Here is an 11,463-nt window from a genome sequence, read left to right on the forward strand (position 1 = left end):
TGTGTTCCGTTTATTTCTTGTTTTCCATTTTTTACTCTCTTTGTTTTTTTTTGTTTTTTGTTGTATGCTCGTATTGTTATCAAACGTATGGATTTCCCATGAGTTTGCAAATTTTTGCACACACCCGATCAATGCACTGAGGCAGAAAAACTGCAATGGAAGCCAATCACAGGGACAGAAAACAAAGCAAAATAAAGCAAAGCCAGGCGAGAAGCAAACAAAAGTACAGTCTCTACTGTACAAAATTTGTCGATACAAATTTGCATGAAACAGCGATGTGGGGTGTGGGTGAGGAGTGGGGAGCAGAAGAAAACGGAGAAGAATCATCAGCATCATCATTGTGTAATCAAAATAAGTAGAAAATGGGAAAAGAGCGAAGCAGCAAAGAAGCGAAGTAGCGAAGTAGCGAAATTGAAATCCAACCTAATTGCAGGAAATTTATAACTCAACTTAACAGCTGACAGATTTTTCCCTTTTTTGCTTCAGGGCAGGGGCAGGAGGGAGATTCATTCTGGTGGGACTGTGTGAGTCTGCCCGTGTTGGTTTGGGGGGAGAGGGGTGGACTGTCATGAATACTTGCGCACTTTTGTTATCCACTCGAATTCATAAATCTTTGCAGACGCTCATAATTCATGCAACAGTCGACAATTGGCAGCGGTTCCCCGTCAAGACGATATCCTTGCCTGTCCCTGTCCCTGGGTGGGTGTTGGTTTGGGTGCCGCGATGGCATTACAATGGCAATAAGCTCTACTCGGGGCAAAAACAAATTTTACCAATGACAAGAGACGGCCAGTAAAAAGGGAAAAGAAAACCGACAGCACAAGAAAACCCCTGCTGCCGGAGTCTGGGGGTTGGGCTGGGCTGGGTTGAGTTGAGTGCTGGACAAACAATGAGTGCAGCTTATCCACAGGAGGGGTTGGTTGTCTTCCACCGGCAAAGTACTTGGGCGTGTTGACAGCTTAAAGCTTTTTTCTTAATTGATAGATTTGTTTGCTTTAGAAGATAGCACCCCAGAAAAGAGGCCAAGGAAAAGAGTGATGAGTATTATCCGGGTAAGAAGTAAAAATTATATTATTATATTTCCAAAATAAACCATACTACATACTTTTTTTTTTTGTGTATCAAATAATATATCCAAACAAATACTAATCCATAACCCATAGTTATTCATGAAATTAGTTTAAAGCTGTTGCTTGCTCATCTTTTAAGGCACAATGTATTTTGAAATATCTTAAAGATATTTTGAACATGCAGTGCCGCACAATTGGATAGATTATACATCTGTACATACATACGTATGCACATACATTTGTACAATGATGAGCTAGCAAAGTCAATTTCGTTTGCTATACATCTAAATTATAAATAGTTACCGCTGTTCTTAACGCTGGGCATCGTGAAGCAATTGAACAACTTTGAAAAAGCTAAATATATAAAATATATGGAAAAAGGATTTTATAAAAATATTGGATATATGAATTCTGGACCAAATCAGTGCGTAATTGATAAAAACAAAAAAAACCATACGTCGCCAAAAGAAATTATCCAAAACCACTTAGAGAGGTTTTACATCTTTTGGGTAATTGAACGTATTCTAAGAGCTAATAAAAACTGTGTCCTGAATATTCTTTCAGATTTTTAAAGACTTTTGCCACATTAGAAATTAGTATGCTGAAATAACAGGATACTAGCTGGTGGTAATAATCTATTGTCTCATTAGAGTTAAATTGTGTTCCGCCCATATTTTATTTATTTGGATGATTTAATTTTTAACAAAAAATTAAACCACCTGGCGCCATCTGTTGGGCTAAGAAATTTTGCAGAATGACCGTTACACTGCACAGTGGCGCCATTTGTTACGGCCAGTGCTGCCACTTCCTAAGCGTTGCCATCTCATCAGCACGCTATCGGCGCGCTTATTTAAATTTGACCAACCAAAATGTGATATAAGTGGAGTTTGTGGCTCAAACAAATTAGCAACTAATCGTCGAAAATGAAGCCCAGTCTTGCATTAGTCTTGTCTTAAGTGCTCCAAAAAGCCATATGGATTGGCCTCGGGATGATTATCATGTGCTCGCCCTCTCGATTGTGATACCCCCCTATTTACATTCGCATTTTTCTGGCCTCATGTTTTCTTCATCTCATTAAAATTCATAATCAAAAAAAAAAAGAGCGAAGCGGTTTATAAGGTGATAACGACGTATTTGTTAATACATATTTATGAGCAAATTTTCCAGCTCAAATGTATTGTAGATTTTATTGTATTACGCATGAGAAACACGCTAAATGATGCAGCATGTCTTAAAAAACACACAAAAATAAGAACAACGTGAGAGAAAGACTAGTTTTAGGGTGGCATGGAAGCGGTAAACACCCTGGCGATTCAAACGTCCGACTTTGAAGCATATATGTATAAGTAATTGTTAGATATTAACAATTAAGATTTAGATTTAAGCCAGGAAGGAATTTGTTGTTTTTTTCGCCACTGAAGGGTTTTTTCGTTTTTTTTTTTATTATTTGTAGTTAATAGTTATTAAGATTTAGATTTATGCCACTAAATGTTTTTTTTTTTTGGAAAGTTGTCTTGATATAAATATCAAATGAAAAGAAAATAAAAAAGGTGTTTTATTGAGCCATGGTCATGAGTCCATGGTCTGGTATACTCAGCCTAGCCTGGTGTCTAGGCAACATGGACCAGTCTATGATCTGGTATACTCAGCCTAGCCCGGTGTCTAGGCCAAGTGGTCCAGGCCATGGTTGGTCTACACAGCCTAGCCAGCGGTCTAGACTACGCTGATGAAATGCCTGCCGACACATCAGCCCCAATGACATGCAATGAGAAAATGGTATAGGATTTTACATGGAGTCGGGCTTGTCTTTGGGACAGTGATGGACCGGCTGGGCTAGTCAGATAGCTAGGCAAGGGCTAGTCCGCAGAACTGCTGAAGCAGCTGCTTCCTTTCCCCCACCCCAGCCACCACCACATGTGTGTGTGTGTGAAGCGCCTGTTGTGTTTGTAGTTTTGTTCCGACAAAACTGGACAAAACTTTTGCAAAACGAACAGAACGACGACGAACAACGGACAGAGGTAACAAACACTCATCTGTCCCCATCGCCCCCGCTGACTGCTCTCCCGTCCGTCCAGTGTTGGACAACTCCAGCTGGTTCCAGACAGCAGGGACACCAACCGATTGAAATAGGAGAAAAAGTGATGGGCACTGAGTAATTACAGATATAAGCAGACGCAGTGGGGATATCCTGGACAATGGGCAGCACTCAAGATGTCTCTCATGGCTGCAGTTAGTAGCCGAAATCTAAATGCCAGAGATTGCGAAAAATCTTTCGAAGGCAAATCCGTCGTTTTATGGCATTGAAGCCTGTTCTTTGGCTACCATGGGACTGGGAATAGTAGTAGGAAATGCTGTAACTTTGTCTGTGAGAGACTAGAGAGCTCAGTCATCATGCTATATGGAACTAGTTCCGAACTAGTTCGCCTGGAATTGCTCAACACTGGCGCGAGTCGAGCACATAAGAGTGGCGACACTGGTGGCGGATGTTGTTTGTCGCGCTTTAAGCAATTCGCCTGCTGTCCCCTGTCCTTTGTGCCCTGTCCTCCGCTCACTCGAGTGTAGAGCTGGAAAAACATCGATGTTTGCCACCATCGATGTTTTCGATGTTTTAGGGCGAAGACATCGATTATAATCGATTATCGACATAAAAAATACAAAAATTTGTTTGCGGCTTAAATTTTTAATTGAGATCTGATAGGAAGCTGTTTTTGTTGATTTTAGGTTTTAGCGAGGTCCTTTTTGGGTCGCTTGGGACTAGATATGATGTCTTCTTCGTTATTTCCAACGTCGTCCAATGCAGTTGCCGTTACTGTTTTAAAGAAATTAGTTTAAAATAGTTAATTTGATAGTAGAAGTGAAATAGTAGTGAAATAGTAGTGCCGCACCTCACAACTTTCAAATCTCTTTTTGAGATATTTCTAGTCCTTCAAATTGAACAAGTGATACCTTTACGGAAAGCCTGGAATGTAAGCATTAGAAACTTGAAGAAACCCCATTACATTTGCATTCCATCTTCTTGTTTTTCATGACTTTAGAAAACTACCCATGATATCTGTTGTTCAATGAAATAGTAGTGCTGGGTTAAATTTATTTTTAAAAATGAAAAAACAAAGCAAATTAATTTAAATAAGTCACCATCCGCAAGCTCAATTCAGATATCGAATAATTTGATGAAAGAAAGTTTTGGACATTGGGGTACTTTTGATTTTGAAGCGTTGGAGAAATCATTGCTCGGTCAAGAAGAGGAGACCTAAGAGTTAAACTAAAAACTTAAGGCAGGAGGTATAATGGGATTGAAAACTAAGTTGTATGCACTCTCACTATTGTGTTTAATTAATTAACTATAAGAAGTAGAGTGAAAATCGATTTTGTATTCGAAAAACATATTTTTAGAGGATGGTCGGCGATGATCGAAGGCAAGACCATGCCTTCAATATACTCAAAAATTATGAAAAAAATTTTTAATCGCTCTGTCAGTGATGTGTCAGTTCGTAGACGGTTGATTACACATTATTTGAATGCAAGAAGTCCCAGAAAGCTCCGCGTTTGGGTCTGAGAGTACATGGGTGCACGACTTCAGTTTGGAAAAACGCATGTGGAATGGCCTGTGTCACAGTGACAAAAATACTTTTGACTAATGATAGTAAAGTTGTATTATATGGTAAGATAGGCTCAAAAGAATATGTTTGGCATTCACAGAAATCCGATTACCACCCAAAATCATGAAAAAAATATCATTGGGCATGCTAGGCTGAGCCTTATGGGGCCCAGCTCATATGAGCTAGTACTTTCTGGCCTGGCGTTTGAGTATAGTATGGTTTTGAGCGAAACTGGGGATGTAGGCATACTCTAGAATACATTACATTCATATTACAGTTGAAAAATTCCTGCTAAAAGGATATTTAAACCGGATAATGACTTGAAACACCCATAAAAGCTCGCTAGGAATTAATTGTTATCGGAAAAGATCGACGTTTTGCCATGGCCAACTGTCCAACTGGATATTAATCTCATCGAAATCTTATGGGGAAATACCAAATACATTATTGCAACTGCAAATCCGTGAACCAGAGCCAAGTTTTAGCAAGTGGTTCATGGATTATTGGCTCAAATCCTATTGAAGCGTTGGCAAGAGATTAATAACCCATGTTCGGCCGGTGCAAGTTCGAAATGAAAACCAAATTGATTAAAAACTAAATATTAAAGCTCAGGAAACATGAAAAACATGAAATATATGTTTTTATTTGAGATTCGTTGTTTTTTTCAATGTTCTAAAAAAACACTACTATTTCATTGAACAGCATATTTCATGGGTATTCGGCTTATGTCATGTAAAAAAAGAAGATGGAACTCAAATGTATTGATATTTCTGCGGTTTTCTAATGGTAACAGTCCAGTCTAATTAAAAAGGTATCATTTGTTCAATTTGGATAACTGGAAGTGTCTCAAAAAGAGTTTTGAAAGTGATGAGGTGCGGCACTACTATTTCATTGAACACAACTGTATGTATGTATGTAAAAAAGTATGCGAAAAAGTGAGAATACATACATATATGTATATGCATGTATACAAATTTATTCGCATACATATTACATATGTGTGCACATTGTAAAAAATTAACTGTATTTCATTATACCTACTTTTTACAAACTTGTCCATGGCGCTACTACGATCCACGCCAACACCACAAAAAATGTTATCTATTAAAGTAAGTAGAATAGATTAATTTTTGTAAGCAAATTCGCATAAAATATTCCCTTACCTTATAACGAGTTCTGTCTTTCGGTTGTAAGTGACGATAATCGATGTTTGCAGAAAAAACATCGATGCTGAACATTTTTGAGTAACATCGATACTATCGATGTTACATCGATGTTTTTTCCAGCTCTACTCGAGTGTCTATGTATGTGTGTGTGTGGTGTGCGTATGTTCTGTGGGCATGGCCAGGACACACCTACGCCCCTACGCCCACACACAGCAGGCAGCTCGCATGTTCCCTTTGACGCGCGTTGCACGTTTTTAAGCCCCGCTTGAAATTGTAAAAGTTTTGTGATTTTTTCGCCACCCTTTGGGCGCGCCTTGTCAGCATTGTTTGGCTAATACTGCCGCCCGCTCCTGATGCTGCTTCTGCATACTGGCTGCTGCTGCTCCTGCTGCTGGTTGGTGCCGTGTCTAATTTCTGTTTTAAATACATAGTTGATATCGTTGGCAAAAATTTCAAATTGTGCTTTTGGCTATGCATAAATGCAATTTGCAAGTTGAATCGAGTGTGGAAGTGTCCTTTTGGGTCTCACGCGAGAGCCATATGTGGCGCCAGCCGGCACCGAGTCATCGATTGCCAGTTAGCATTTATGGCACTTTGGGGGATTGCCTCTGCTTGGGGCGACCCTGCTGGACGGATGGCCATCAAGTATCCAAAATCCCATCGATGGCACTTGCTTCCGGGCATCGTTTGGTCGGAATTGTTTTAAATGTCTGGCGGCTGGAGAACTCCCATTTCATTCGATCCAAGGAACCCCTGACGCCTAGAGCCTAGCACTAGACTTATTTACATGAACATGAACAAGATGGAACCGAACGTCGGGGAGCAGCCCTTCCAGACTGTGCTCCCAGCGGCACTCTCTGACAAGCGAGGCTCGCAGGTGACTGAAGTGCGGGTCGAGGAGGTGTTGAAGTCGAAGGAAAAGGATGTTGAGGCACTGCTGGCTTCCATCGACGAGAGGGACAATCAACTGATGAACACGGCGACCAACAAGATCAAGACGACCACAAAGGCAATGAAGAACACAAAATCCGCGAAGAGTAATTCTTCCAAACAGTCTCAGGGCAGGGTGGAGCTGAACCACAGCCAGAAGCAGTTCCTCATGGCACAGGTGACGCGTCAGATGCGTCTATCGCGTCACAAGCTAGCGATTATCGATATGGGACTGGTGCTGCTGACCAGCGCTCTGGTCTTCTGTGCCTGCCTGTGGGAAAAGCCTGCGCTGCTGCTTTCCAGCTGCCTGCTGCTGTGGCCACTCTTTTGGTCCATTGTCCTCGCCACCTGCGGCCACGTGATGGGCATGAAGCTGGTTGGATTCGTCCTCTCGCTGGCTGCTGCCGTCGCCACAGCAGAATTTTGTCCCTATTTGCCAATGGACTTGAACCACTACACCATGGTCAGCTCCTACGAAGCCATCTTCAAGATATCTTGCACAATCATATATGCCCTCTCAGGCATCGCTGTGGCCAGTGCCGCCATGCGAAGCACTTCGGGTGAGGCCGTGTGGCGCGCAATTCTTTGGGGCTTCCTGCTCCCGATAGTTCCATTCGCCAACCTGTTATGGATCCCGGCCACCGGAAACTGGCGCTGGAACGAGTACTGCACCGATCGGACAGCCAGCATAATGCTGGCTGCGCTGGACGTGATCTTCGTGCTGCTGACCATCGTGGTCATCCGGAGCGAGATCAGCTCCAATGACGGTACAGTTTCTTTTCTAACCAAGGATGAGCTAAAAATAGTTCGATTTGAAACATTCAAGTACTACCGAGAGCACTACGCTGCCAAACAAGGAGATGGAGACAAACAAAAACCCAAGCAGCGTTTTACAGCCACTTGTAAGCAGAAGGCAGGAGGAGCACAAGGCCCATAAGGCTTAGCTCCTCAATCGTTCCCCCAGATATTTTGTTTTACATTTGTTAGCTAAAATGTAAAATAAAGGAACCCTTTAGCTGTCAAAGCCATTTTAAATAACGAGCTGCTGAAGGAGTACAATTAACGATCAACTTCTAGGCTTAAACATACTCGTACTATTAGCCAAATTGATGCAACATTACTAGTATAGTAGCCCTAGCACAAAAAAAAAATTTACATTTTACATTTTTTTGCTACATCTGTTATCTACATCTACAATGTATATTCTACATCTAACTTGTAGATTCTACATGTACCATTTAGATTCTACATCTCCTTCGCTAGGGGTTGTAGCGGTATGATATCACATGACTCTGGAAACCGAATTTGGTTTCTCTAGCTCTTATCCTCTCTGAGATCCAGGCGCTCATCGAGACGGACAGACGGACATAGCTATATCGACTCGGCTATTGATGCTGATCAAGAATATATATATGTACTTTAGAAATCTGGATTTTCCCAAGTAGACGCATTTTCTTGGATTTTGTATATGCTTAGCTTATGTAGACTTTTATTGCTTGACGAAAATCTGATCGATATCATCATACACCTGGACATCAGAATGGATTGATGGCGATCATCAGCTATGGGTGTCCTGCTAATTTAGTGGTAAGGGAACCGCGCCTCGGCTGAGTTCCTAATCTTATGGGACATTTTTTAAAAGCCAATTAAACAATTGTTTTATTTATTTATAATTGCAATTAAATAAATAAATAATGTTTACACATTTATACTGTATATATACACGTATATATACAATCATACAGCAGCGCAGCACACACAAGAGAGCAAGCGCTTCAAGCAAGCGCTTCAAGAGCAAGCGCTTACAAGCGGTTTTTTTCGTTAACTGCGCATTTCGTCCAAAAATTACAACAATAAGAACAGCAGCGAAACATTCAATGGAAGGGGTTAGAGAAGGAGAAGCAGAATGGGAAGGTGAGACAAAAGCCGTAGCAGAGGCAGACGAAGACGACGCAAAATCAAAAGACAGTGTAAACGAGATCATTTTGCGACGCTGACGCCACTATAGAATTGTTGAGTGGGGAGGGAGGTTGGCAAGTAGTGAGAGCGCAAGCAAACGTAGCTGAAAGCAAGAGCGGGAGAGACGCAACGTAAAGGTGTATTTAAATAAGGTGAGGCCGCATTCCGGTATGCGTGCTTTCGCGCTTATCAAATTTTATTAATTTATTTGCTCTGTGGGTCGGCACGCGAAATATGCGACTTTTTTGAGAGCGCTCAGGCTGAGCGACCTCACCTAACACAACATTCACTTTGTTTGACATTTATCAACAGTAAAAACAATCAAACAACACACAAAATAAGAAACGAAATGGAGCGTAAAGGAACAAGAGAAGAGAGTGAGAAAGAGAGAGAAGAGAAAAAGTCGGAGCGCGTGCATGAAATCGAAAACTTTTTAAATCTATGCACTTTTCCGCCTATTTTTACACCCTCTCGCACAAACATAGAGACATACAGAGAGAGGAAGGCAAAGTAAACCGACCCTACCCCGCCACCTCTGCCTGCCAATCGACGACCAATGCAAACAAAATTAAACATGGCCAAACCGCTAAATGCGTCGTCACCCCAATCCCCGTTGCCCACCGACCAATGATCCACCTTCCCCCCCACCACCCCACTGCCTACTTCGCAAGCATCTGCGACGACGACCTCACCTAGACAATAATGCAAAAGCAGCAGCAGACAGCGTTGCTGACGTCGCCATGCAGTCCGCTCCTTACAGTGGGATGGAATCGAAATAAATAAAATTTGAAAATTAAAGTCATTCATAGTTCCACCACAGTTAGAGCACCTATTGCCACTGCCACTGTGCAGTATCGACGCCATTTCGTGCTCTCAGCGTCAACAACTTTTTGGGGCAGCCAGTCTCTACCTCTCACTCCCAACCAACCCACCACTCTCCTCTCACGTTCTATACGGCTAGCTGCTAAAAATGTTTTTTTTAATGTTTTTAGAATTGTTCTTCGTATTTGTATGTATTCTCCTCTGAGCACTATGTATGCTGACTCTCGTTGCGAGATTTGTGCGTGTGTTCAATGAAATTTAATACAGCAGACGCGATAGAGCAGTGTCGATTCTTAAACTGGGCAAATTATTTGTTCTATATTTTGAAAATGCAATAAAACAGTAATCAATAAAGAACAATACATAACGAAAGGAATAACGGACCACATCTGAAAGATGTACTGTATTAAAATGTTCTCTCCATGTGGATAAGAGCCCCCATTTAGATATCATTAATTGCTGCATCTAATCTGTGACATCCCCAATACGATCTCTGGACTATAAAAGTCCATTAATTGTCACGATGCATTTGCATGCTATGTATATCTGTTTTTCCCTCCACAGCGCCATCATGGGATGGATATATGGATGGTTAGATATGTATGTACATATGTAGTATGTTGTGTTGCAGATAGGTGTAGTGCGGCGGCAGTGGCAGGGTTGCAGAGGCACGTCACTGGGGGGATGGGTTGGTGGCGAGTACATGGCAACAAATATATTTTTTTTTCGTCGACTTTGTTTGCTTTATTGCTCCACTTTTTTTTTTTTCTTGTGTGACTGTTTAGTGCCTTAGCTTGGCCGCTGCTGTCGCTGTTATTTGATTTTCACATTTTTCTTTATTTTGGTATCACATGATTATACAAACATACATAGTCGTAGCCGCAAACACACACACACGCATAGAGGGTAGGCACTTATGTTTGTATTGAAGAAAATGTCTTTTCGAAACAGTTTTGTTTTGCCTTTTCTTTCATTCTTTTTTTCGTTACGTTTTCGTTTTGAGTGAATGATCTGTTGATCTCCACATTTGTCCCTGTCGTTACTCGACTACTCTGCAAAGCAACATAATGACGTCAAAGTTTACCTTCATTCTTTTGTTATCTGCAAACATTGGGAATTTTGGATGCGATCTAGGAGGTGATGGACTGATTGATATTCTCTAATCGATGGTGATTAATTTAACAATTTCTTATTAATTGGAGTACTTTTTCGGTTCTTTCTACTTTCCCTGCTCCAGACAGTTAAATTCAGTGGGAGATGGGGGTATACAATATTTTACTAGAGTTCCAAGACGATCGTAGTTCTGATACAACATTTATGTAAGTTTCCCCATCTATATAATATATGTACATATATATATCATATCAATATATCATATCGATCGCATCGGAAAACAATATTCATTTAGTTGACATATCCCACCCAGATGTCCCATCATACTCTCTACAAGGGTATGGATACCGAAATATCGTTTCTCAACACATATGTACATAAGTACAAGCGAAGTGTACAACGTACAAGTATTTGCTTTTATGCTTTCATCACGTGTTGTTGTTGCCGGGGAGGGGTGCAGAGGAATGGCATGCGACAGCGTGACAGTTCTAGGCTAACATTTTCGCAGATTTCAGGCCCACTGTGCGCCCCCCAGAACGCTTGTCTCTGAGCATCTAGATTTTAGATGCTCTCTGTGTAAGCTTTTACCGCGTTGCTTCTCTGTCTCTCTCAGCTGGCTCTCTTTTTTTCTGGTTGATTCGCTCTCTCTTTACCGGCTCTCTGCTCACTGTCCAAACTGTTATGCTTTTCTGCACCTGTTTAACTGTTTTTGTTTTCGTTGAGCGAGCGGGTCGGCAGACCCCATCGACCAGCCCCCACTCCAGAGTTGCCATGGTTCTGACTGGTTTTTCGAAATACCCTTAC

General features: G+C 41.4%; 1 long non-coding RNA gene across 1 annotated transcript; it reads right to left on the reverse strand.

Annotated features, from left to right (window-relative positions):
• Positions 1-3,635: 3,635 nt before the first annotated feature.
• On the reverse strand, positions 3,636-5,949 carry LOC111077658. The gene is made up of 3 exons (XR_005968597.1): positions 5,833-5,949; positions 5,711-5,770; positions 3,636-3,879 (listed from the first exon to the last, which is right to left on the reverse strand). It is a non-coding gene; the product is annotated as an uncharacterized LOC111077658 (long non-coding RNA).
• Between the last annotated feature and the right edge of the window lie 5,514 nt (positions 5,950-11,463).

The sequence above is a fragment of the Drosophila obscura genome, unplaced genomic scaffold (assembly GCF_018151105.1).
Source record: "Drosophila obscura isolate BZ-5 IFL unplaced genomic scaffold, ASM1815110v1 contig_97, whole genome shotgun sequence".
In the NCBI taxonomy this organism is placed as follows: domain Eukaryota; kingdom Metazoa; phylum Arthropoda; class Insecta; order Diptera; family Drosophilidae; genus Drosophila; species Drosophila obscura.